At 44.6% G+C, this 23,331-nt stretch overlaps 3 pseudogenes; all 3 read right to left on the bottom strand.

Moving 5' to 3' along the window:
- Positions 1-19,350: 19,350 nt before the first annotated feature.
- LOC122049767 lies at positions 19,351-19,478 on the bottom strand (annotated as a pseudogene).
- Position 19,479: 1 nt separating this feature from the next.
- LOC122049741 lies at positions 19,480-19,622 on the bottom strand (annotated as a pseudogene).
- Positions 19,623-19,751: 129 nt separating this feature from the next.
- LOC122049752 lies at positions 19,752-19,894 on the bottom strand (annotated as a pseudogene).
- Between the last annotated feature and the right edge of the window lie 3,437 nt (positions 19,895-23,331).

Genomic DNA, 23,331 nt, shown 5'->3' with positions numbered 1-23,331 from the left:
ATCAAGATTTGAAAATGGAAGTTATTTTCATAGAAAACTATTTTTTCATGATAGTATATGTTATGAGGAATGTATCCTCAAAATTTCACAATTTTTGGAATTTTCTGTAATTTATTAGGGGTTTCTGAATTTCGCTGAAGGAAAATCAGAAATCAGAACCTATTAGTACCTGGATTGGTCACTGGACCAATCCAGGGAAGGCTGGATCGGTCTGGTGACCGATCCAGGGGACTTTTGATCGGTCTGGTGACCGATCAGGGCGTGCCAAGTTGCTGAAATTCGACTAGTTGTCTGAAATTTCAGCTCGGGAATTGGTGTTTTAGAGTTCTAAAGGTTTGAAACTCTCCAAGACATTGTTGATGCAATGGTCAAGGGGGAGTTGACTTTTATGGGGAGTTTTACCTATTGGTCAAGGGGAGTTGACCTTTAGGGGGAGTTGTCATGAGTGATATGAGATTATCACTAAATTGACTATTGACATTAGTATCAAGGGGGAAATTAAGGGTTTCAATGAAAGGTATGAGACTTTCATTAGGAAGAAACTCTTGACCTTGATTCACTGTTTTTGATGTGTGTCAAAAAGGGGGAGAATGGAGAATGTCTAGAGAATGTTCAAGGAAGAACATTGGAGTTAGTGGGAGAGTTTGTTGATCACAACGAGTGAAGTTGTGAACAACGATAACTTACTCTTCAGGGGGAGAGTTTGTTGATGTGTGCCAATAGGGGGAGAATGACGGGTTTAAGTTAGACCTTCATTATCTAAGAAGGAGGTTGCCGTCTTAGAAGGAGAATGTAAGGTTGTAACTTATGTTTCATTACCTAGTGGCATGAAGAAAGTTGAGGCTATTGGATTAGCCTAACTTAAAGGTATTGTCGAACATCAAAAAGGGGGAGATTGTTGGTGCAATTTCCAGTAGGTCAAGGTTGACCTAGTTGACCAAGCGTAAACCTTGGTCATGGTTTCGATGTTTGACAATACAGAAAGACATGTAGACATGGACAATGCAGGTGCAGTTGTCCATGCGGAGAGATACTGATCAGGGTCTGATCAGGTTGGAAGAAGAAGAGTCAAGTAGGTCAAGGTTGACCGGATACTTGACTGGGAAGTCCTAACTGGGATGTTAGGCAGTTCAGAAAGTCCTGGTGAGTGAAACCAGGCAGTTCGAAAAGTCCTGGTGAGTGAAGCCAGGCAGTTCGGAAAGTCCTGGTGAGTGAAGCCAGGCAGTCAGGAAATCCTGGTGAGTGAAGCCAGGTGAAAATCCTAGTGAGTGAAGCTAGGTGAAAGTGAAAGTCCTGGTGAGTGAAGCCAGGCAGTTGGAGAAAGTCCTGGTGAGTGAAGCTAGGCAGTTGGGAAGACCTGGTGAGTAAAGCCAAGCAGGGGAAAGACCTAGTGAGTGAAGCTAGGCAGTTTGGAAGTCCTGGTGAGTGAAGCCAGGCAAGGGAAATCCAGATGGGTCAAGGTTGACCAGACATCTGATGAAAAGTCCAAGCAGGGAGCTTGGCACGGGAAAAGTCCAAGTATGGAGACTTGGCACGGAGAAGACCAAGTTGGAGATTTGGCACGGAAAGTCAGAGAGGGCTCGGTAGCTTGTTCTCCGGACTGTGGTCAGAGAGGGCTCGGTAGCTCGTTCTCTGGACCGGACGAAGTCGGAGAGGGCTCGGTAGCTCGTTCTCCGGACTAGGTCAAGAGAGGGCTCGGTAGCTCGTTCTCATGACCATTTAGGGTTTAGGGCTGGAGCTCTAAACCTGGATCGGTCTGGTGACCGATCAGATAACAAACAGAAGGGTTCTGTAAGTCATCTGATCGGTCTGGAGACCGATCAGAGGAGTTGAGCCAACTTTCTGTGAGTGAACTGATCAGTCTGGGGACCGATCAGCAGGGAGTCTGATCGGTCTCCACGATCGATCAGAGACGCAGCCACCTCTCTTACAGAGAGGTGGGATCGGTCCGGGGACCGATCAGACTGGGGCCTGATCGGTCCCCAGGACCGATCAGAGGTGCCCTGGACCGATCAGGCTTCAGCCTGATCGGTCCAGAACTATCCGTTGGCTCACAACGGTCTTCTGTCTTCTGCTGTCTTCTGGCTTCTTCTTCGCAGGTGGATGCAGGTATAAAAGAGGCTGAGGGCTTCTATAGACAAAAACTTCTTCTTCTTCCTCTGAACTGAGTTGTTGTTCTTCTGAAAGCTGTGCTCTTGAGCTTTGCTGAGCTCCGAAGCTTCGGGTGAGCTTCTTTGACTGAGTTGCTTGTTGGCATTCGCCCGTGAAGTTGGTGCTTCATCCGGGACTTCAGTCGACGAGAAGGCAAGCGAGTATTTGTATATTCATTGTGTATTTTGTTCTTGCTCTTCTTTGTATTTCCATATTGCTGTTGCAAGCTATTGTGGCGAGGTTTCTCCACCCAGAAGGAGTGATTATTAGCTGGGTTTCCGGAGTCTCATCCACCGACGGATTGATAGGCTTCGTCCACCTTACGGACACGCCGAGGAGTAGGAGTATATCTCCGAACCTCGTTACATCGCTGCGTGTTGAGGTTTGATCTTCTTGTCTTTGTTTCTTTGTTTTATTTTCCGCTGCGCTAACGTCAACTTGTAGAAAGAAACGAAGATTTGGGGTCGGCTATTCACACCCCCCCTCTCTAGCCGCAATCCATCGATCCTAACACGCTATTCACCTTCAGAAGTTATCCGATAAGAAGAAATATAATGATAGTATCGCTGTCGCTAGGACAATGAACCATGCATGAAATAAAAATTAAGAGGTCTGAACCATGTGAAAATAATTTTTATTTTTTTCTTGTTATATTGTGTATTTGTTATTTATTTTTCTACAGTCTATAACTCTTTATTTTTCTTGATAATTTCTTTATCAACGATATCAAATACATTTGCTCAATATATGATATCAAATAATCATTTATCTTATCATCTTCTGACTAATTTTGAAGTGAGATTTTGATTATTTCTATTACCAGAGCCGGCCTTAGGCCAGGGCTACCAGACCCCTACAGGGCCCAAAATTTTAAGGGGTATAAATATATATATCCCTCTCTCATCACAGAAACCCTCCCACGCAGACTCACGGTGGCCACACCCTCCCTCGTCGTCGTTGCGGCTTCCTTCCCTCGTTGCTGAAACGTCGAAACCTTCCCTAGCCCAGGGATGGCTTTACCTCTCTCAAAGGCACCCTCCATCGGTGAGACAAATCGTTTCTAGCCCCCCTCGGGGATACCCACTATGCCCCAGGTTTTGTTTTCCTTCTTATTTCTCTTTTATCTTACGTTCTCAAAGGTGTAAGGTGTGTTTTATTCATTCAAATTTCTTTATAATGCATTGGATAGAAAAGTGAGACCCCGCGCTCCCTTCGGTTGCTTGCTTGTATCGGTTGTTGCATTGTTTGCACTTCCCTTCTGACTTTCATTCCTTTTATCGATCTTATTAGGCGCAACTCAACTCCCATTGATTGATGCTAGCCTTGTGCTCACGAAGACACTTTAAATGAGTCACCTTTGTGTTTTTTTGTAAGTGTATTATAGTCAACAATTTAACTATATCCTCTACATTCTCTCTCATTTTTTTTCTTCTGATTTAGTAAAGAGGAAGCGAAGAAAAAAGTTTATAATGTCTCATGTGAGTGATACGTTAGATTTGGATGTGAAATTGATGAGGAGATATCCAACAAGCTGGAATGTTTGTGTTAATTATGGGGAACTAATATTTCTTTAAATTTATTTTTTTTATTTTTTTTATTTTTTTCTTTATTTAAAGAGAAAAATAGTGTTGTTATATTTCTATGATGTTTAAGTTTTTATTAACTAAAATTTGTTTTATTTTCTGGATTGAGTAACCAAATAAGTTAGTTTCCATGGAAAGTTTTTGGTTGCCACATGATACCTTAGTCAATTGGAAAATTTAAAAATTTATAGTGTTTTTAATTTTTGTTATTGTCGGGATTCCTGTACATAAAATTTAATTCATTTATATTGAGTTTTTACTTATGTAGGATAAAAAGATTTAATTCTTAACTACTATGTTGAATACATTGTTTAAGTTGCTCAAACTTAAAGTGAATATATTTGTGAATGATCTTCTTGGTGTTCTCTTTGTTCTTCTAGATTCCTATGTTGATGTTGAAAATAAATATTATCGAGGTAAACTAACTAGGCTACATTTCTTCATTATTTATCAGTTTGGTGTTAGGGTTTTGTGTTAAATTACTATGCTTATCTTTTTACATTCTTGAGTTAAATTTTTCTTCATCGTTAGTGTTCTTTTGCTAAGAATTCTAAGTGATTGTTCTTTGAAAATACTTCTTGCATTCTGAATGAAATTGATTACAAATAGAATTGTTAGTCTTGAATAATTTAATAGTGTAGGAATGGAAAAAAGAATTTATATCTATAGTTTTGGAATTGATGTTTCATTTTTATTTCTAGGTTAGAATTACAGAAATTTATAGATAAATAAAAAAGGAACAGTCATCATAAGATAAAAAATCTTCTTACAACTAAAAAGTTTACTTATTCCATTTTTGGAAATAAAATTTTATAGATTAAAATAATTATTACTTAGGTTGATGGAAGGATAAAATTAGGGCATAATTAATAATTTTACCCAAGGCATTTCAATAACCAGGACAGACTCTGTTCATTGTTGAAAACACTTTATCTACAGTTGCAGTTACAATAGGTAATAACAATGCTAACTTCAAAAGTAAATATATTAAAGGATACATATGATGTTTTTTCAATTGAACTATTCTTTTAGCAAGCTGGCTAATCCCCACAACCTCATAGAATTGATTGCTGCTCCGCATATCAAAAATAAAGTTATCAAGTTGGTGCTCAAAATGTATTAACTCCATCGGGGAAAAAATTGTATAGATAAAACTAAGCAATCTAAAATAATTTTCTCTTATCAAAAGCAGAGAATGAATTTGAAGGATCAAGACAATTGATACATAACAACAACTCCGTGTTCACCTCGTTAAATTGATTATTCAACTCTTGAATTTGTAAATCTATCACTTCATAAAACGTTTCAACACAATAATAGTGAAGATTTATCCTTCCTTCAATATTTTGTCATGATCTCCCATGAAAGACGAACAAGTCTTCCATGTGTAGGGTGACTACCTCATATTTAACACAAAATAAAGAAACTTCATTCAAAAACACATCCCAACCATCATCTCTCATAGTTTGTAGTTGATATTTGCTTGATCTTACAAGAATCATGGCATTTATAATGCCTTGATCTTTTCTTTGTAAAGCTTGCGACAAATCATTCATGACTCCTAAGATATCATAGTATTATGGAATGGGAATGGGTATCATAGTATTATGGAATGAGAATGAGTATGAGCTTGGGTATCATTCTTAAAAATGATGTTTGGTTAGTTAAATATTTTCAATCGGAATGAACCTAAATTTCCTTTTTTACCCTTACAGGAAAATAAGAGAAAAAATTAGATGGGAGAGAAAGTTGAATGTGAGAGAAACATATGATGAGAGAAAATGATGAGAGAGAAAGTGTGTTGGGAAAAAAATGAAGAGAGAGAAAGTATGATCAAAGAAAATGAGGAGAGAGTGCATGATAGGAGATGATCCGGTAGTAAAAATCCGGAATCCCATAAGGAGTCAACGCTGAGGGTAGGTCAAAGGATCTAGTGGTTCGCCGGAAAAGGGCAAGCCGACCGGACTCAGAAGAAAGGGAAATCTGATAGTAAAAGGCACCCTGGTAGGGACCAGGGTTCCGACGCTCAAATAAAACAGTGCGTAAGGACCGAGCGGAAGGAAGTGCCGCCTGGACGGCGCAAAGAATCAAGCTCGTCCGGACGACGTTCATCGCCCGCTCGGCGGGCCGGGCATCCCAGTCAGACAGTGGGTAAAAGACGGGGATATCTGCTAACAGCCGTCAAGTCGTATGGTTATGCCATACTTCTAGTCTGACAACGGGTGGTCCTGCCGTCACATCGAAGAACATGCTCGACTGTGGCAGCATGGTGTCAGGTAAGCTCTCTGACAAGTACGTACCATGGTATGAGCTGCTGACACGTACGCGCCTCGGTAGACGTGCATCAGTTCCTTCTCCATCCTATATAAAGAGGCTATTACTTCGCCGAAGGTACGCATGATACAAATTTGGCAGCCACTTTCTCCACCACTTACCTGACTTGAGCGTCGGAGGGTCATCGCCGGGAACCCTTCCCGGCTAGACTTTTGTGCAGGATCGCCGGAGCTTCGTTCGACTAGCCGGAAGTTCACTCCAACGATTGGGAGCGTGCCGCGTGCCAAGTGTCCCTTGGTTCAGCGATTCGGACAGGATCAAATTGGCGCCGTCTGTGGGAACGCTCCTGCATCCGATCAGAAACAATGGACGAGGCTGGACGACAACACACGGTGACGCTTTCTAGGGAAGAACTCGACGCTCTGGTCGAGATAAGGGCCGCCAAAATTGTTGAACAAAAACAGAAAGCAGCGGCCGAACGGCCGGAGCAACAAGCAACATCTGCGTCGGGTGGCCGAGCGGAAGCACCTCCAGCCACCGTCGCATTCCACCGGGCCTTATTTCGCACCCCTGAAGCCGGACCAGCTCGGAGAGATAGAGACTCTTCAGACGAAATGCCAAGGCGAGATGACAGAAAAGGGAAAGCTCACCGGGCGGATTCATCTCCCGAGCGGACCAATCGCCAATTCTCGGAGGCTATTCTACGAGACCCTCTACCCAAGCACTACATGCCTCCGACGATAGGCGAGTACAATGGAACAACGGACCCGGATGACCATCTGGGTAAGTTTGACAACACAGCCACGCTCCATCAATACACCGATGGAGTGAAATGCCGCGTCTTTCTTACCACTCTCTCGGGATCGGCCCAACGGTGGTTCCGGAGGTTGCCGGACGGATCCATCACGAGCTTCAAGGAATTCCGAACGGCCTTCCTCCACCACTTCGCCAGTAGTCGGCGGTATCAAAAGACAAGTGTCAGCTTGTTCGCCATCAAGCAAGAGCCGAGAGAATCGCTTCGAGCTTACATTCAGCGATTCAACCAAGTGGCGATGGACATCCCAACGGCCACTTCGGAGACGATGATGAACGCCTTCACACAAGGCCTTGCGGATGGGGACTTCTTCCGGTCGCTCATCCGAAAGCCGCCCCGAGATTATGATCACATGCTACATCGAGCCAACGAATATATAAATGTGGAAGAAGCGCAAGCCGCTCGGAAAAAGGAAGCTCCAGCCGAGCGGGCATCTACTCATGCCGAGCGGAAACAGCACACCGCTCAGCAGCCCCTAGAGGACCGAGGGCCGATGCAATCCGATCCCCCCATGCCAGATCTCACGTACAAGAGGTGGCTGCCGCTCGGCCCAAGCCAAAGAAGAGGTGGACCCCTATGTTCTGCACCCTCCATCAGACGGATACGCACAACACGAGGGATTGCCGAAGCCTTCCCTTTGTATCCAATCCTGTTCCCAGGAAAGCCGAACGACGATCTCCTCCCATCGACAGGAGACATAGGACCCATGAAACGGACCGGACCCGCACCGAGAGACGACATCAGCAGACACCCGAGCGGCACCGATCTCCAAGGCAGGAGAATCGCCGGGCGTCCAGAGAACGGTCACGACCGTCCGCTCGGGAAGAGGAAAACCGGAACAATACTTCCCGGGGCGAAATCAGCGTTATTGCCGGCGGACCGACCGGAGGAGACTCCAATCGAGCCAGAAAGGTGGGCGTCCGACAGCTGCAGATCCACGCGGTCGGCTGTAGCCAAGAGCGGGCAAGTGGACCGAAAATCACTTTCGGACCCGAGGACTTGGAAGGAGTAGAAGTGCCCCACGACGACGCGCTGTTCATTAAAGCGGTAGTAGCAAATTATACCATTCACCGCATATTTGTTGACACAGGGAGCTCGGTCAACATCATATTCAAGAAGGCGTTCGATCAGCTGTAAATTGATCGAGCTGAGCTGCTGCCCATGACGACCCGCAACGAAGTTCAGCCGGTCGGACAGATCCGGCTAGCCACCTCACTGGGAGAGGAGCCGCTCAAGAGGACCAGGACAATAAACTTCGTGGTGGTCGACTCTCCATCATCCTACAACGTCATTTTGGGACGACCGGCGCTCGGCGAATTCCGAGCGGTTGTCTCAACCTTCCACCAGAAGATAAAGTTCCCCGTGGAGGAAAAAGTAGGAGAAGTGAGTGGAGATCAGCTAGCAGCTCGGCGGTGTTATATAGAGATGATCCGAGCAGAAGCTTGCTCCGCTCGGAAGGCGCCCCGAATCGAGGTAAATGCCATAACCGAGAAACCTCCTGCTTTAATTTATGATGAAAAGGAGGAAGTTCAGATCCATCCGACCCAACCGGAGGCCACGACTTTTATCGCCTCGGATCTGGAGGAAGAGCAGAAGGAGAAGCTGATCCAATGCCTCCAGCGAAATCATGATGTCTTTGTCTGGTCGACACATGAGTTGCCCGGAATTTCACCAAGCCTGACGCAGCATGAGTTGCATGTCCGACCGGACGCTCGGCCAGTGAAGCAGAGAAAAAGGGACTTCAGTGCCGAACAAAATGCCATCATCCGAGCGGAAGTAGAAAAACTTCTGAAGGCCGGCCACATACGCGAGGTGCAGTTCCCGAGCTGGCTGGCCAACGTAGTATTTATCTCCAAGCCGGGCGGCAAGTGGAGGGTCTGCATCGACTTTCGAGACCTAAACAAAGCATGCCCCAAGGACTTTTATCCTCTGCCCCGGATAGATCAGCTGGTGGACTCTACGGCCGGCTGCGAATTAATTTGCATGCTTGACGCCTACCAAGGATATCATCAAGTGCCGCTCGCCCGGGAGGATCAAGAAAAAGTAAGCTTCGTAACGGCCGACGGCACATATTGCTACAAAGTGATGCCGTTCGGATTGAAGAATGTCGGGGCCACCTATCAACGCTTGATGAACAAGGTGTTCAAGGAGCAAATCGGGCGGAATCTGGAAGTTTATGTGGACGACATTCTTATCAAATCCGTCCGAGCGGCCGATCTTTTCAAGGATATGGAAGAAACCTTCCGAACGCTGCGCAAATATGGAGTCAAGCTAAATCCCCAGAAGTGCCTGTTCGGAGCTAAAGGAGGGCGTTTCTTGGGGTATATAGTGACCGAGCGGGGAATCGAAGCAAATCCCAGCAAGGTGAAAGCACTGCAAGACATGCCGCCCCCAAGAAATACAAGAGAAGTGCAAAGGTTGACCGGCCGGATAATTGCTTTATCCAGATTCATCTCCAGAACCGCCGACCGGAGCCTGCCATTCTTCAAGATCCTGCGCAAGGCTACTAAGTTCCAATGGGATGTTTGAAGAGTTGAAGACATATCTAAATTCTCTGCCTTCTTGCCAAGCCGATCGTGGGTGAGTCACTTTATGTATATCTGTCGTCAACCGAGCATGCTGTAGGCTCAGCACTTGTGAGGGCAAGCGGCGAGGAGCAGCCGGTGTATTTTCTAAGCCACATTTTAAAAGACGCTGAATCTCGTTACACTGGGCTCGAGAAGTTGGCCTTAGCTTTGGTTCTAGCCGCTCGGCGCCTTCGACCGTATTTCTTGGCCCACACCATCATTGTCCGAACGAACAGTCCACTCGGAAGGGTGCTGTTGAATCCAGAAGCGTCCGGACGGCTTATCAAGTGGACGACAGAATTAAGTGAATTTGACATCCAATATCAGCCCCGCTCGGCGATTAAAGCCCAATCCTTGGCTGATTTTGTGACCGAAGTGCAAAGACCAGAGCCGGAGGCTATGTGGAGAATATATGTGGATGGATCCTCCACCCGGCTCGGAAGTGGGATCGGAATATTACTACTCTCACCTCAGGAGGAAAAGATGCACTTATCCATCCGGCTAGATTACAAAGCGACTAACAATGAAGCCGAGTACGAGGCCCTTATAGCCGGATTGCAGGCCGCTCGGCATGTGGGGGCCGGGTGACACTTTATTCGGATTCACCGTTAGCTCGGCAACTCTCGACCTTTGAAATCAACGTGTTCGGCTTAAGCTCTCCGAGGCCTTTGAAAACTCAAAGCTACTTCCGAGAGGTGCTTATTCAAAAGATTCCCCGAACGGAGAACCAGGCCGATGAGTTAGCCAAACTCATGAGCTCAATAACACCGGCCGCCATTCAGCAACCAATTGAAAATGGTGGCGCATGTCGACCGGATGCGAGGCCTCACATTTCCAAGAGACCGGAGGACACCTATTATAGAATTTCTCGGTTCGGGCACCACACCATCCGATGAATATGCAGCCCGGCTCCTCGGAAGAAGAGCCGATCGATTTACACTCATCGGAGATCAGCTTTACAAGAAAGCTTTCTCGCGCCCGTTGCTGAAATGTGTAAGCTCGGAGGACTCAGCTTACATCCTCCTGGAAGTACATCAAGGATCATGCGGAGGTCATCCGGGAGGGCGCTCGTTAGCCAAAAAGATCCTCTTAGCCGGATACTTTTGGCCAACTTTACAAACAGATGCCGCTCGGATAGTATCTACTTGCCTTTCATGCCGAAGTATCACAACTTCTCTCACCGACCGGCGGAGGAGATGAAGGCATCAACCATCTCATGTCCGTTCGATCAATGGGGAATGGATATTGTGGGTCCATTTCCGATGGCGACCGGGCAGAGGAAATTCTTACTAGTGGCGGTGGATTACTTCTCCAAGTGGGTGGAGGCCGAGCCGCTCGCAAAGATTACTGAACAAATGGTTAAAAAATTCATCTGGCAACACATCATTTGCCGGTTCGGCATCCCTCGCCGACTAGTGTCCGACAACGGGCGGCAATTCACAGGGAAGATGTTAGAGGATTGGTGCAAGAGCTACGGCATTGAGCAACATTTCACATCCGTGGCCTATCCTCAGAGCAACGGTCAAGCCGAAGTCGCCAACCGAGAAATTCTTCGTATTCTTCGCGCTCGGCTCGACCATTTGGGAGGAAGTTGGCCAGATGAAGTGCCGAGCGTCCTGTGGGCCATCCGAATGACGCCGAAAGAAGGGACAGGAGTCACACCGTTCCATTTGGTATATGGCGGTGAGGCTGTCATTCCGGTCGAAGTTGGAGTTGAGTCAACCCGGATCCAGAGCTACGATGATGACAACGCCGAACGAAGAAACATGGAGCTGGACTTGGTAGAAGAGGAGAGGGCGAAGGCGTCCGTTCGGCTGATGGCATACCGTCAGCGGATGAAGCAAAACTACAACCGGCGTGTCATTCCCCGATCATTCCAGGTCGGCGATCTTGTGTGGAAGAAGATCAAGCCGGTCGGTGACGTCGGCAAGCTTGAAGCTCCATGGGCAGGACCTTTTAAAATCATCGAAAAGCTCCGCTCGGGCGCGTATTATCTGGAGGATGAAGACAGTCGGCAGTTAGATAGACCGTGGAGTGCGAACCACCTCCAGCCTTACCGGGCGGGGTGAAAGGTGTATCACTGTAAATCACCATGTGTACATTTTTCGACTGATTACTGAAAATGCAGAAATGAAAAGTCAAAAGAGCGAAAATAAGGCATTATCATCAAAAAATGAAGGCCCCGTGCCGCTCGGCCGGAGGTATATGGGTCGAGCCAAGTGCTCGAAAATCGGGGGCCCCGTACCGTTCGAACGGAGGTAAATTATCCGAGCCAAAATGCTCGACGAAATAGACCATGAGCCGTTCGGTCAGGAGTACGTTCTCCGCGCTGGGTGACAGGTGCGCTAAATATAAATGTATATACTTTTTCGTCGCCTATATGCTTGCGATGCAGGAAGCAAAAAGATAAAAACACATTGAGCATTCTCCGATGAACGGTTCACCGTTCGGCCGTAAGGTTCATATCCGAGCCGGGAGCTTGGACTCGAAGACCCCAGGCCGCTCGGCCGGGCTGCGTATAGAATATAAGCATCGTTCGAACTTGAAGACCCCGAGCTATTCGGCCGGGCTGCATACTAGGGTGGCAGAAAGAAAAACCAAAACCCTGCGCTGATCAGGGTGATAGCGGGAGGTTATTGCCTGGAACGAAGGCCTGAGCCGTTCGGCCAGTGTGCATCTTAGCCGAGACGACCTCGGGGATGATTATGCGCCCGGCTATAAGAGCCGCGCCGTCGAGCTCCGACGATAAATATCGAGAGACGAGCCGGCGTCTATAAATAATCCGAGCGGACGCGTCGACGAGCCCCGTCGTTAAAAATCGAGAGCCGCGCCGACCGGCTATAAAAACCGCGCCGTCGAGCTCCGACGATAAATATCGAGAGACGAGCCGGCGTCTATAATTAATCCGAGCGGACGCGTCGACGAGCCCCGTCGTTAAAAATCGAGAGCCGCGCCGACCGGCTATAAAAACCGGGCCGTCGGGCTGCATACTAGGGTGGCAGAAAGAAAAACCAAAACCCTGCGCTGATCAGGGTGATAGCGGGAGGTTATTGCCTGGAACGAAGGCCTGAGCCGTTCGGCCAGGTGTGTAGTCTCACTGGGACGCGTCGACGAGCCCCGTCGTTAAAAATCGAGAGCCGCGCCGACCGGCTATAAAAACCGCGCCGTCGAGCTCCGACGATAAATATCGAGAGACGAGCCGGCGTCTATAAATAATCCGAGCGGACGCGTCGACGAGCCCCGTCGTTAAAAATCGAGAGCCGCGCCGACCGGCTATAAAAACCGCGCCGTCGAGCTCCGACGATAAATATCGAGAGACGAGCCGGCGTCTATAAATATTCCGCGCGGACGCGTCGACGAGCCCCGTCGTTAAAAATCGAGAGCCGCGCCGACCGGCTATAAATACCCGCGCCGTCGAGCTCCGACGATAAAGATCGGAAGACGAGCCGACGTCTATAAATGTCCGAGCGGGAAGCCAGGCGAAAATCCAGCAAAAACCCCTTTGAGGCGAGGCGCGAAGTAATAGACGGTTAATCAGAATTAAAAAAGGCGAACAAGTGAACGAGCGCCATCAATGGTGCCGAGCGGAAGAGTTTTAAGAAACACTTAAAAGTTGGGACGAGGGAAAAATTTCTCGCTAAAATAGGAAGGAACCGAAGATTGTCTAATATGCAAGCCGAAAAGGTCATTACACAGATAATCGGGGCCGAACGGCGAGAATTCAAAGAGAAGTTAAACAGAAACGCTCCTCACACATCAAAATCAAAAAGAGCGTCGGGGATGTTGTCCATCACGCTCGCCAGGTCCTCATCGGGGATGGTCAGCTCGGCAGGCAGATGACCTTTGGTCTTCAGATAGCCCACCGCCGCCTTAATGGCCTCCTCGAACGTGAGGGATATCTTGTCGGTAAACTTCTCTCCGAAGTCTTCTGAGCGGAGGAACGCCTTCCTCACTTCGTCCGAGCGGGCCGACTCCCCCTCTTGATATTCTTTGAGCGCGGCGTGGGCAGCGTCGCTAGCAGCTTGGAGATCCTTCAAGTCCCCATCGAATCTTTGGAGATCAGCCGAGCGGCTCTCTTTTTCGGTGGCCAGCAGAGCGTCGAGGTCCTTGATGCGTTGCTCCAGCCCCCGGATCTCCACCTTCATGTGGTCCATATCGTTGATGGCCTGTTGCTTCCGAGTGGTCACCGTCCGGATCTCCTTGTCTCGTTGTTTAATCATTGCTTCGAGCCGAACGACCTTGCTCGCCAGATCAGCAGCTCGTTTTCGCTCGGCTTCTAGCGATTTCTTGGCCTTCTCCAGAGCGGCCGTCGACTGCCTGGCATCCCCCGCCGTTTTTTGTTTCTTCAGTTCCTCCTCCAGCTCGGCCAACCGATCGCTAATGGCGATCTGCTCCACCCAGTTCTGCTAGCAAACACGAGCAGGTTAAAAACTTCAAATATGAGAGAAAGGAAGGGGAGGGGCCATACCCCAGTAGCTGATTGAAGGTTGCTGTCGCCGAGCTGCCCGGGAGTCAACTTGGCTATACGACTCCGAGCATCTATCCAAGCTTGCGCGAGAGGACCCGTCAGGGTGATCATCTGCTCAGGAAACACCGGCCGATCGGCGGCAGCCATGTACGCCTCTGAAGGGAGGCGCAGAACGGTTTTAAGTAGATTCTGGCCGCTCGGCCCGCTCTGAGATGGCCCGCCAGCAGAAGAGGTTGGTAGCTCGCCTAAACGCCTGAGACGTCGTCGAGTCATCGAAGGGCCGGACGGCGGAACTTCCAAGCTGGCCCTCGGAGAATCCTGAGGGGTAGGGGTACTCTCGACGGAAACTGTTCCGGACAGCACCTGCGCATCTACACCCTGCTCAGGTTGCGGCTCACCAAGTGTAGAGGCAGGTGCGGATTCCGGTCGCCGGCGTTTCCGAGTGCGCAGCGGCACATCATCGGCCGAACGGCCCTCTACTTCAGCTTCACTCGCAGGTTCTGTATTGCCCCTGGCCTCATCAGGAGGGGTGGGGGCGTCCGGGGCTTCTGGGACCGTTTGCGTCCCCTCACCTTCTTCGCCGGCCGGATCAGCCGGAGCAAGACTCCGTTCGGCGGCCTCCTTGCTCGTCACCGCCTCAATCCGAGTGGCCTTCAGTTTGAGCTTCTCGGTGGCTCTGGCCTTCCACATGACCTCAGCTGCAGAAGCAGAGAATAAATCAGTTAGAACAAAATAAAGGGGGAGATAGGGAAGCTTACTCATGCTACAAGGCAGATCGGCTGGTGTAGAAGACAAGCCGAATATATGCATTACTCCTGGGAGAAGCATCTTGTCAATGTGATAGCGCTGACCGACTAGCTGTTCGGCTGCGTGGAGATAGTCTGCGTCACCTCTAAACTTGCCGAGCTCCGGTTGCGCAGGCATAGCCGTCTGCCACTTGGTGCGGAAAGTGGGCCGCTCGGGAAAGCGTATGTAGAAAAAATGCTCCTTCCAGTGTTTGTTGGAGCTCGGCATATTATCGAAAAGGACGAAGCCTATCCTAGATTGGAAAACAAAGGTGCCCCACTCGGCTTGCTTGGGATAGTAGAAGTAGTGGAAGATTTTTGGGGTTAAGGGAATGCCGTTCAGTTTGAACAAAACTACCACTCCGCTCAGCAATCTAATAGAATTGGGAACTACTTGGCCGAGCGGAATGCGGAAATAGTTGCAAACTTCTAAGAAGAATTTGTGAGGAGGAAAACGTAGTCCGGCCAGGAATTGATCACGAAAGAAGACAACAGTGCCGGGCGGAGGATCATTAGGCCGATCGGAAGGCGTGGCTAACACTATTTCATGGTCGGTCGGTAGGTCATATGCTCGAGTAAGTCGCATGGCGTCTTCCTCGTCGAACCGACTTTCCATGTTCGAGTACCAAAGACCCGGAACACCGCCGGTTGACTGCGAGGTACTGGTCATGATCGAAAGGCCAGAATGCAGGATAGAAGAAAATGGTTCAAGCGATGGGAGAAAACCGACTGACAAGGATGATTAACAGAAAGAGGAATGCGTCTGGAGCGAGAAAAAGGATCTTACAAACGCGGGAGATGATCGGAAGTTGCCGAGCGATCGTCGGAAAATCTGAGCACGAAGTCGCCGGCGAAGGGAGGAGTGACAGGAATCTGGAAACGAAGAAGACGAAATGCGGCGGAAACGGAGTCAAGGGTCTTATATCGCCGCCCGGAAACGATCTCCACCGTCCGATCCAGGTCATCGATATCGAGGTTGTCATCGGATCGTCCGTTTCAAACGGCGGCTGTCCCATCGGAAGTGACGCAACCGCCATACTCTGACAAATGCACGGTGCCACGTGTCAGCCGGTTACTAGCCGCATTTAATGAGCTCCTCTTACCGTGCGCAGAGCACGTGATGGGTAGTGTGGGAGAACAACGGACATCGATTCCAAGAAAATACAAGGCACGGACAAAGTATCGCCGAACGGACAGATATCGCCGCTCGGAGGAGCATCCTTATGCATGGCCGAGCGGCCTAAGGCAATGATCATTGTTCGACAGATCGGCGGTCCAGTCAGTCGGACATTGCCTCCTTCGACTAGACTCGATAGGAAGGCAAGTGATCCGGTAGTAAAAATCCGGAATCCCATAAGGAGTCAACGCTGAGGGTAGGTCAAAGGATCTAGTGGTTCGCCGGAAAAGGGCGAGCCGACCGGACTCAGAAGAAAGGGAAATCTGATAGTAAAAGGCACCCTGGTAGGGACCAGGGTTCCGACGCTCAAATAAAACAGTGCGTAATGACCGAGCGGAAGGAAGTGCCGCCCGGACGGCGCAAAGAATCAAGCTCGTCCGGACGACGTTCATCGCCCGCTCGGCGGGCCGGGCACCCCAGTCAGACGGTGGGTAAAAGACGGGGATATCTGCTGACAGCCGTCAAGTCGTATGGCTATGCCATACTTCTAGTCTGACAACGGGTGGTCCTGCCGTCACATCGAAGAACATGCTCGACTGTGGCAGCATGGTGTCAGGTAAGCTCTCTGACAAGTACGTACCATGGTATGGGCTGCTGACACGTACGCGCCTCGGTAGACGTGCATCAGTTCCTTCTCCATCCTATATAAAGAGGCTATTACTTCGCCGAAGGTACGCATGATACAAATTTGGCAGCCACTTTCTCCACCACTTACCTGACTTGAGCGTCGGAGGGTCGTCGCCGGGAACCCTTCCCGGCTAGACTTTTGTGCAGGATCGCCGGAGCTTCGTTCGACTAGCCGGAAGTTCACTCCAACGATTGGGAGCGTGCCGCGTGCCCAGTGTCCCTTGGTTCAGCGATTCGGACAGGATCAGGAGAGATTGAGAAGAGAAAAAGTATGATGAGAGAGAAAGTGTGATGAGAGAGAAAGTGTGATGAGAGAGAAAGAGTAATGGGAAAAATGAAGAGAGAGAAAGTATTATGAGAGAAAATGAAAGAGTGAGTAGAGAGAAAGTATGATGAGAGAGAAAGTGGGTTGAGAGAGAAAGAGTGATGGGAAAAAATGAAGAGAGAGAAAGTATGATGAAAGAAAATGTGAGATTGAGGAGAGAGAAAATATGCTGAGAGAGAAAGAGTGATGGAAAAAATGAAGAGAGAGAAAGTATTATGAGAGAAAATGAAAAGGTGAGGAGAGAGAAAGTATGATGAGAGAGAAAGTGGGTTGAGAGAGAAAGAATGATGGGAAAATGAAGAGAGAGAAAGTGTGATGAGAGAAAATGCGAGACTGGGAGAGAGAAAATATGATGAGAGAGAAAGTGTGCTTAGAGAAAAAGTGTGATTAGAGAAAATAAAGAGAGAGTGTGTGATGAGAGAGAATAAAGAGAGAGAAAGTGTGATGAGAGAAAATGAGGAGAGAGAGTATGCTGAGAGAGATTGAGGAGAGATAAAGTATGAGGAGAGAGAAAGTATGATGAAAAAATAAGTAGAAAATGTGATGATAAAATAAGGAGAGAGAAAATATGATGAGAGAGAGAGAGTGTGTGAAATTAAAAAAAATTGAGCAAATATACTAAGGGTATTTTTGTCTAAAACTTAATTCACAATCCTATTCCATCAAAACCCAAGGGAGGGGGTGAGTTTCATCCATACCCAAATTTTTGGGTTTCATTCCAAAATCTTGATTCCATTCCCATTAACCAAACACAAAGTTTGGGAATGAATCCATTCCCTCATTCCCAAACCCATAAACCAAACACCACCTAAGTGAATCTGAAATATAAATTCATATTTTTCCAATCAATTCCAACATATTATTTACTTGTGCCCTTTGCTTGTGATCTTTTCACTCATCTTCAACAAATAAAAGGATATCAATAACTAAAGGATACAAGCATATCAAACTTAACAATGCATTATAATATGGACCCCAACGTGTGCTCCCAGCTCTTTTTAATGTCTTCTCTTGATTCATTTCTTATCCAGTGAAGATATCACCATTACAAATTCCTTTAATAATGTTTTCAGATTGTTTCTCAAGAAGTATGTCTCTTCGCTTGCATGACACTCCAACAATATTGTTCAATTGTGCAACCACATCAAAAAATGTAGAGATTCTCATGTGATTTTCAGCAACAACTACAAATGTAAGTTGCAGTTGCTGAGCAAAATAATGAGCATAATAAGTAGACTTGTTCTCCATCATAATTAAACTTTTTAAGTCATTGAATTCTCCTCTCATATTGCTAGCTCCATCATATCCTTGCCCTCGCAATTAGATATAGATAATTCATATTGACACAACAAATAATCAATAGCAGCTTTAAGTGATAAGGCAGTAGTATCGCTTATATGTATAATGCCTAGAAAGTGTTCAATAATATTTGCCCTTTCATCTACAAACCATAAAGCAACTTCCATTTGTTCTTTAATAGATATATCACGAGTCTCATCAACCAATATAATAAATAATTTATCACCACGATCTTCAAGAATATAATTAGTGGTTAAATAGGCAATGGATGTGATAATATCTTCTTGAATATCAAGCGTGTCAATTTGAGCTTTGAGGGAGCATTTTCTAGTGCAACTCTATTGATATCCTCATTATGGTCAGCAAGAAATTTTAACAGTTCAAGAAAATTACCATGATTGAGTGAGTTTGTTGATTCATCATGATCACGAAATGCTAATCCTTGATGCACAAGAAATCTTATGCAATCAATTGATGCTGTCAAACGAACACGATAATCAACAACTACGTTACTAGACTGATTGACTAAACAAGTTTTAATATGTTGTTTTTGATTCATTAAGTCATAAGTCGTCATCATACACCTGTTGTGAATGCTGCTATGATTTTCAACATGTTCATGAAGATTTTCTTTCTTTCTCCAATTTTTAAATCCCTAAGTAACAAAAGAATCACCACTACTTTGACCACCATGATCCGTTTCGAATAAATAGTAATAAAGACAGAAGGTCGTGTCTTTTGTAATTCTGTATTCTAGCCAATTAGGATAAAGACTAAACCATATAGATCGAAATCTTTGTTTCTCTTTTGGACAAGAACGCCAAGGAAATTCATGATTCTTAGGATGAAAAGGACCTTTTTATAAATAGTAACGTCGAACAATCTCCCTTGCATTGACATTATACTCAAGGATGTGCTTTTTAGCCCAAGATCACTAGGATACTCATTTGAGTCAGCATTAGGAGGAGGTGGTGGAGGAGGTGGAGGGGGAGATGACTTATTTGAAGTAAGTTCATCTCACATTTTCTTAAAATACCTTAACATTGCTATTTCACCTAATTTATCATTAACATGATATTTTAGAAATACTAGCAAGCGTGCACATACGTGGCATGATCTTGACCCCTTATACCAAGTGGGACAATGTAAGAAGAGATATGAGGGAAGAAAAATTGACATATAAAAAATAGTTTTAATTTTTTAGTATTTCCCCTACTTTATTTTTTTTAGTGGGGCAATATTTTAATAATTTTATACACCTCTAGGATACTAACAAAAAATTGAGGTAGGGCAACTCCACTACGAACTCTCCTTCATAAAAAGTTTATTTGATTCTATATATCAGATATTAAACTGATAAGAACAAATACTACACTTAATCTTAGTCAAAAGGTTGCTTATAAATTAGATAAGGGTGCACCAGACCCATGCAATAGTGCAATGCTAGGGTGACACTCGAGAATTCCAATAGCATCTATTGTAACAGACTCTCCGTTATAAAAAATTAATTTAATATCATACTTAATCTTAGCTAAAGAGCCGAGAAAAGTATATTTTCTAATATCGCCGACCCAAGATATTTATAGAAGCTTTTCTGCTCACAGTGTTGTCAATTATAAGATATGAAACTAACAAGAACCCTAAAATTCTAATTGATCAATAGGAAAAATTCTCAATTAGATAAGGGTGCACCAGACTCATGCAATAGTGCAATGCTAGGGTGACGCTCGAGAATTCCAATAGCATCTATTGTAACAGACTCTCCGTTATAAAAAATTAATTTAATATCATACTTAATCTTAGCTAATGAGCCAAGAAAAGTAGATTTTCTAACATCGTCGACCCAAAATATTTATAGAAGCTTCTCTGCTCGCAGTGTTGTCAATTATAAGATATGAGATTAAAGAGAACCCTAAATTTCTAATTGATCAATAGGAAAAATTCTCAATAATATGCTGCTACTGAGCCTCGAACTCTAGATTCCTTATTGATTAATGAGAATTTTTTTTAATAATATGTTGCAGCCTAATAATACACTGCAGCTGAGTCTTGAACTCTAGATCTATGATTGATGCGTTTATGGAAAATTACTAATAAACTTTGATATTATTTTTTATGTGAAAAGAAAAAAATGACATTAGCGTAATTTCATTTTGGTCTTCACCAAAATTAGTTAGTAAAGGGGGCAAATTCTTAATAAAATAGTAAGATAATCATCTAATTTAATGACTATTTTTTTTAACAATTCATATTCAAAAACAAATAATAAACAAAATTGATAGAACTCATTTGAGAGTTAATCATCTCATATTTTTTACACACATTGGTAGAGAATGTTTACATTATAAAACCATATTTTTCTAGTTATATAACTACCCAATTTTAATTCTTATCATAAAGACGATTTCTTCTATATGCATGTGCAGGGCCGGACCTTCCATGAGGCCAAGGAGGCGGCCGCCTCAGGGCCCATCATAGGAAAGGGCCCATTTTTTACAAAAAAAAATTATAAAATATAAGGCCATATCGATAAACCCTGTTTTTATAGAGAACATCGTCGATTCTCAATTTCTCACGAAGGCGGCACACACCGACGTTGCAACACGAGCAGACGATTTCTTTAACTCTTCTCCAGCGTTCTTCCCAAATCCCACTGAGGCATAAAAAGAACGAAAAGATTGGGTCACTGGGAGCAGTGCCGTGCAGGATTTGGTTAGGCATCTTTTTGACTTTTTGCATCAGTTTTAAACATTTAAGTTGAATCTTCATTAGGTTTTATCTTTTTGCATCATTTTCTAAACAATATGAATCTTCCTATCTCTGCTTTACTTTTGTGTTGGGTGTATTTCTCATGATCCTTCACTTTATGGGATTTTGATTTTTGATAATTGATTCTGTTTTTTCTTATCTCCACCTTGTTTATTGTTCTCTAATTATTTAATTTTGGTAGTCATGTGAAGTTTGATATTGATATTAGGCACTTTATTTTATTTGTCGAATACTAAATTTAATAAACTCTGTCTTTTTTCTGGTAAAGGTTGAACCTAAATTGCAAAAGTATTTTATTATTCTCTAATTATTAGGAACTCTTTTAATAATTTGCAGGAATAATAAAAGAATATTGAAAATGCCTCCTAAATATCTATCTGGAGCTCAAAAGAGAAAAATGAAACAAAGGGAGGAAGCATTAACTCAAAGTCAAGCCGGTGATATTAACAAATATTTTATTAAAAGTAGCAGAATAGAAAGAGAAGAATTTGAGGATAATTTGGCGATTGAAGAACAAAGCCACAATGAAAATGAAGAATTGGTTGAAGCTGCCAATTTGATTGAGTCGAATGAAAACGTAGAAGAAGACTCTCAACTTGAAAAATTAAATTCGACTATGAATTTGGAGGATCCTGAAAATTGGAATAACATTGATCAAAAATTGAGAGATTACTTAGTTGAAATGAGTCCAAAAAGAGTGAATGGTTTTTTGTTTCCTAAGGATAGTAACAATAGGCATTTTGATTCATCACATTATACACGAGTAATGGCAAATGGACAAACATTGGATAGAAGATGGTTTGTATATTCTATTTTATTGGATAAAATATTTTGCTTCTGTTGCAAGTTGTTCAAGACTGAACAAATGATGAGTAGAATGGGGAATTTGGGTAATGATGGATACAAAGACTGGCGTAATATGCATAGAAGTCTTAAACAACATGAAGCTAGTAGAGACCATATGGATTGCATGATTGCTTGGGTTGAATTAGAAAAGAGGCTGAAAAAAAAAATCAAACAATTGATTACAGTATGCAACTTCAAATCAATAAAGAAAGACAACATTGGAGGCAAGTGTTAACAAGAATAATTTCCATTGTGAAAACACTTGCCAAAAATACTTTGGCATTTCGAGGGATGATGAGAAACTTTATGTCGAGAACAATGGGCTATTTTTGCAAATGATAGAAATAGTTGCTGAGTTTGATCCAGTGATGGAGGAGCATGTTCGACGTTGTGAAGCAAGAGAATCTCAATATACATATTTTAGTCCAAAAATTCAAAATGAACTGATAGAGACTTTGGCAAATGAAGTGAAAAGGGCAATCATTGCAAAATTTAAACATGCAAAATATTTTTCAGTAATACTTGATTGTACTCCAGATGCAAGTCATCAAGAACAAATGTCTCTAGTGCTACGATGTTTGGATGATTCGACGAGCATACCAAAAGTAGAAGAATATTGGGTTGAGTTTTTGAAGGTGGATGACACATCAGGTCTTGGGTTATTAAGTGAACTTCTAAATGTGTTAACTAGAGTTGGGCTTGACATTGATGACATAAGAGGACAGGGGTACGACAACGGGTCTAACATGAGTGGAAGACACAAAGGTGTACAAAAAAGATTGCTTGAAATAAATCCGAGAGCCTTTTACACACCATGTGGTTGTCATAGTCTTAATTTGGCTTTAGTTGATATGGTGGAATGTTGTCCTAAAGCCAAATCCTTCTTTGGAGTGGTGCAACACATCTACACATTGTTTTCTTCCTCTACAAAGAGATGGAAAATTTTTAAAGATAAGGTGTCTGGTTTGACCGTTAAGCCATTGTCACATACCCGTTGGGAAAGTCATGTTGAAAGTGTTAAAGCCATAAAAGAGCAAATTGTAAATATAAGAGATGCTTTACTTGACTTGGCAGAAGTTGCTGAAGATTCTAAAACAAAGAGTGATGCGGAGACCTTAGCACTATATGATCTTGAGAGTTTTGAGTTCTTGCTTGGAATGGTAATCTGGTATAATTTGTTATGAGCAATAAATACTGTGAGTAAGTTTATTCAATCTGAAGATATGGATATTGATATTGCGATCAACCTTTTACAAGGACTTGATCAATTTCTTGATAAGTTTAGAGAAGAGGGGTTTGCTAGTTCCATGAATGAAGCCGTGCAAATCGCAAGTGAAATGGGGATTGAACCTAAATTTCGAGAAAAACGTATCATTCGAAGAAAGAAACAATTTGATGAAAGTTACAATGATGATGTGACACGATCAGGTGAAGAATCTTTTAGAGTTGAATATTTTCTGTTTATAATTGATCAAGCTCGATCTTCTCTTCAAGTTCGATTTGAACAATTTAAACAATATCAAGAGATTTTTGGGTTTTTATTGAATTTGGAAAAGTTAAAGAGTGAGCCTTTAACAAGCCTGATGAAGTCTTGTATGCAGCTTCAACAATTTTTGAGTCACGATAGACGTTCAGATATTAATGGC

This window comes from Zingiber officinale, chromosome 2B, assembly GCF_018446385.1.
Source record: "Zingiber officinale cultivar Zhangliang chromosome 2B, Zo_v1.1, whole genome shotgun sequence".
NCBI classification, from domain to species: domain Eukaryota; kingdom Viridiplantae; phylum Streptophyta; class Magnoliopsida; order Zingiberales; family Zingiberaceae; genus Zingiber; species Zingiber officinale.
The sequence above is the reverse complement of the archived record's forward strand: the minus strand, read 5'-3'. Positions and strand labels throughout refer to the sequence as shown.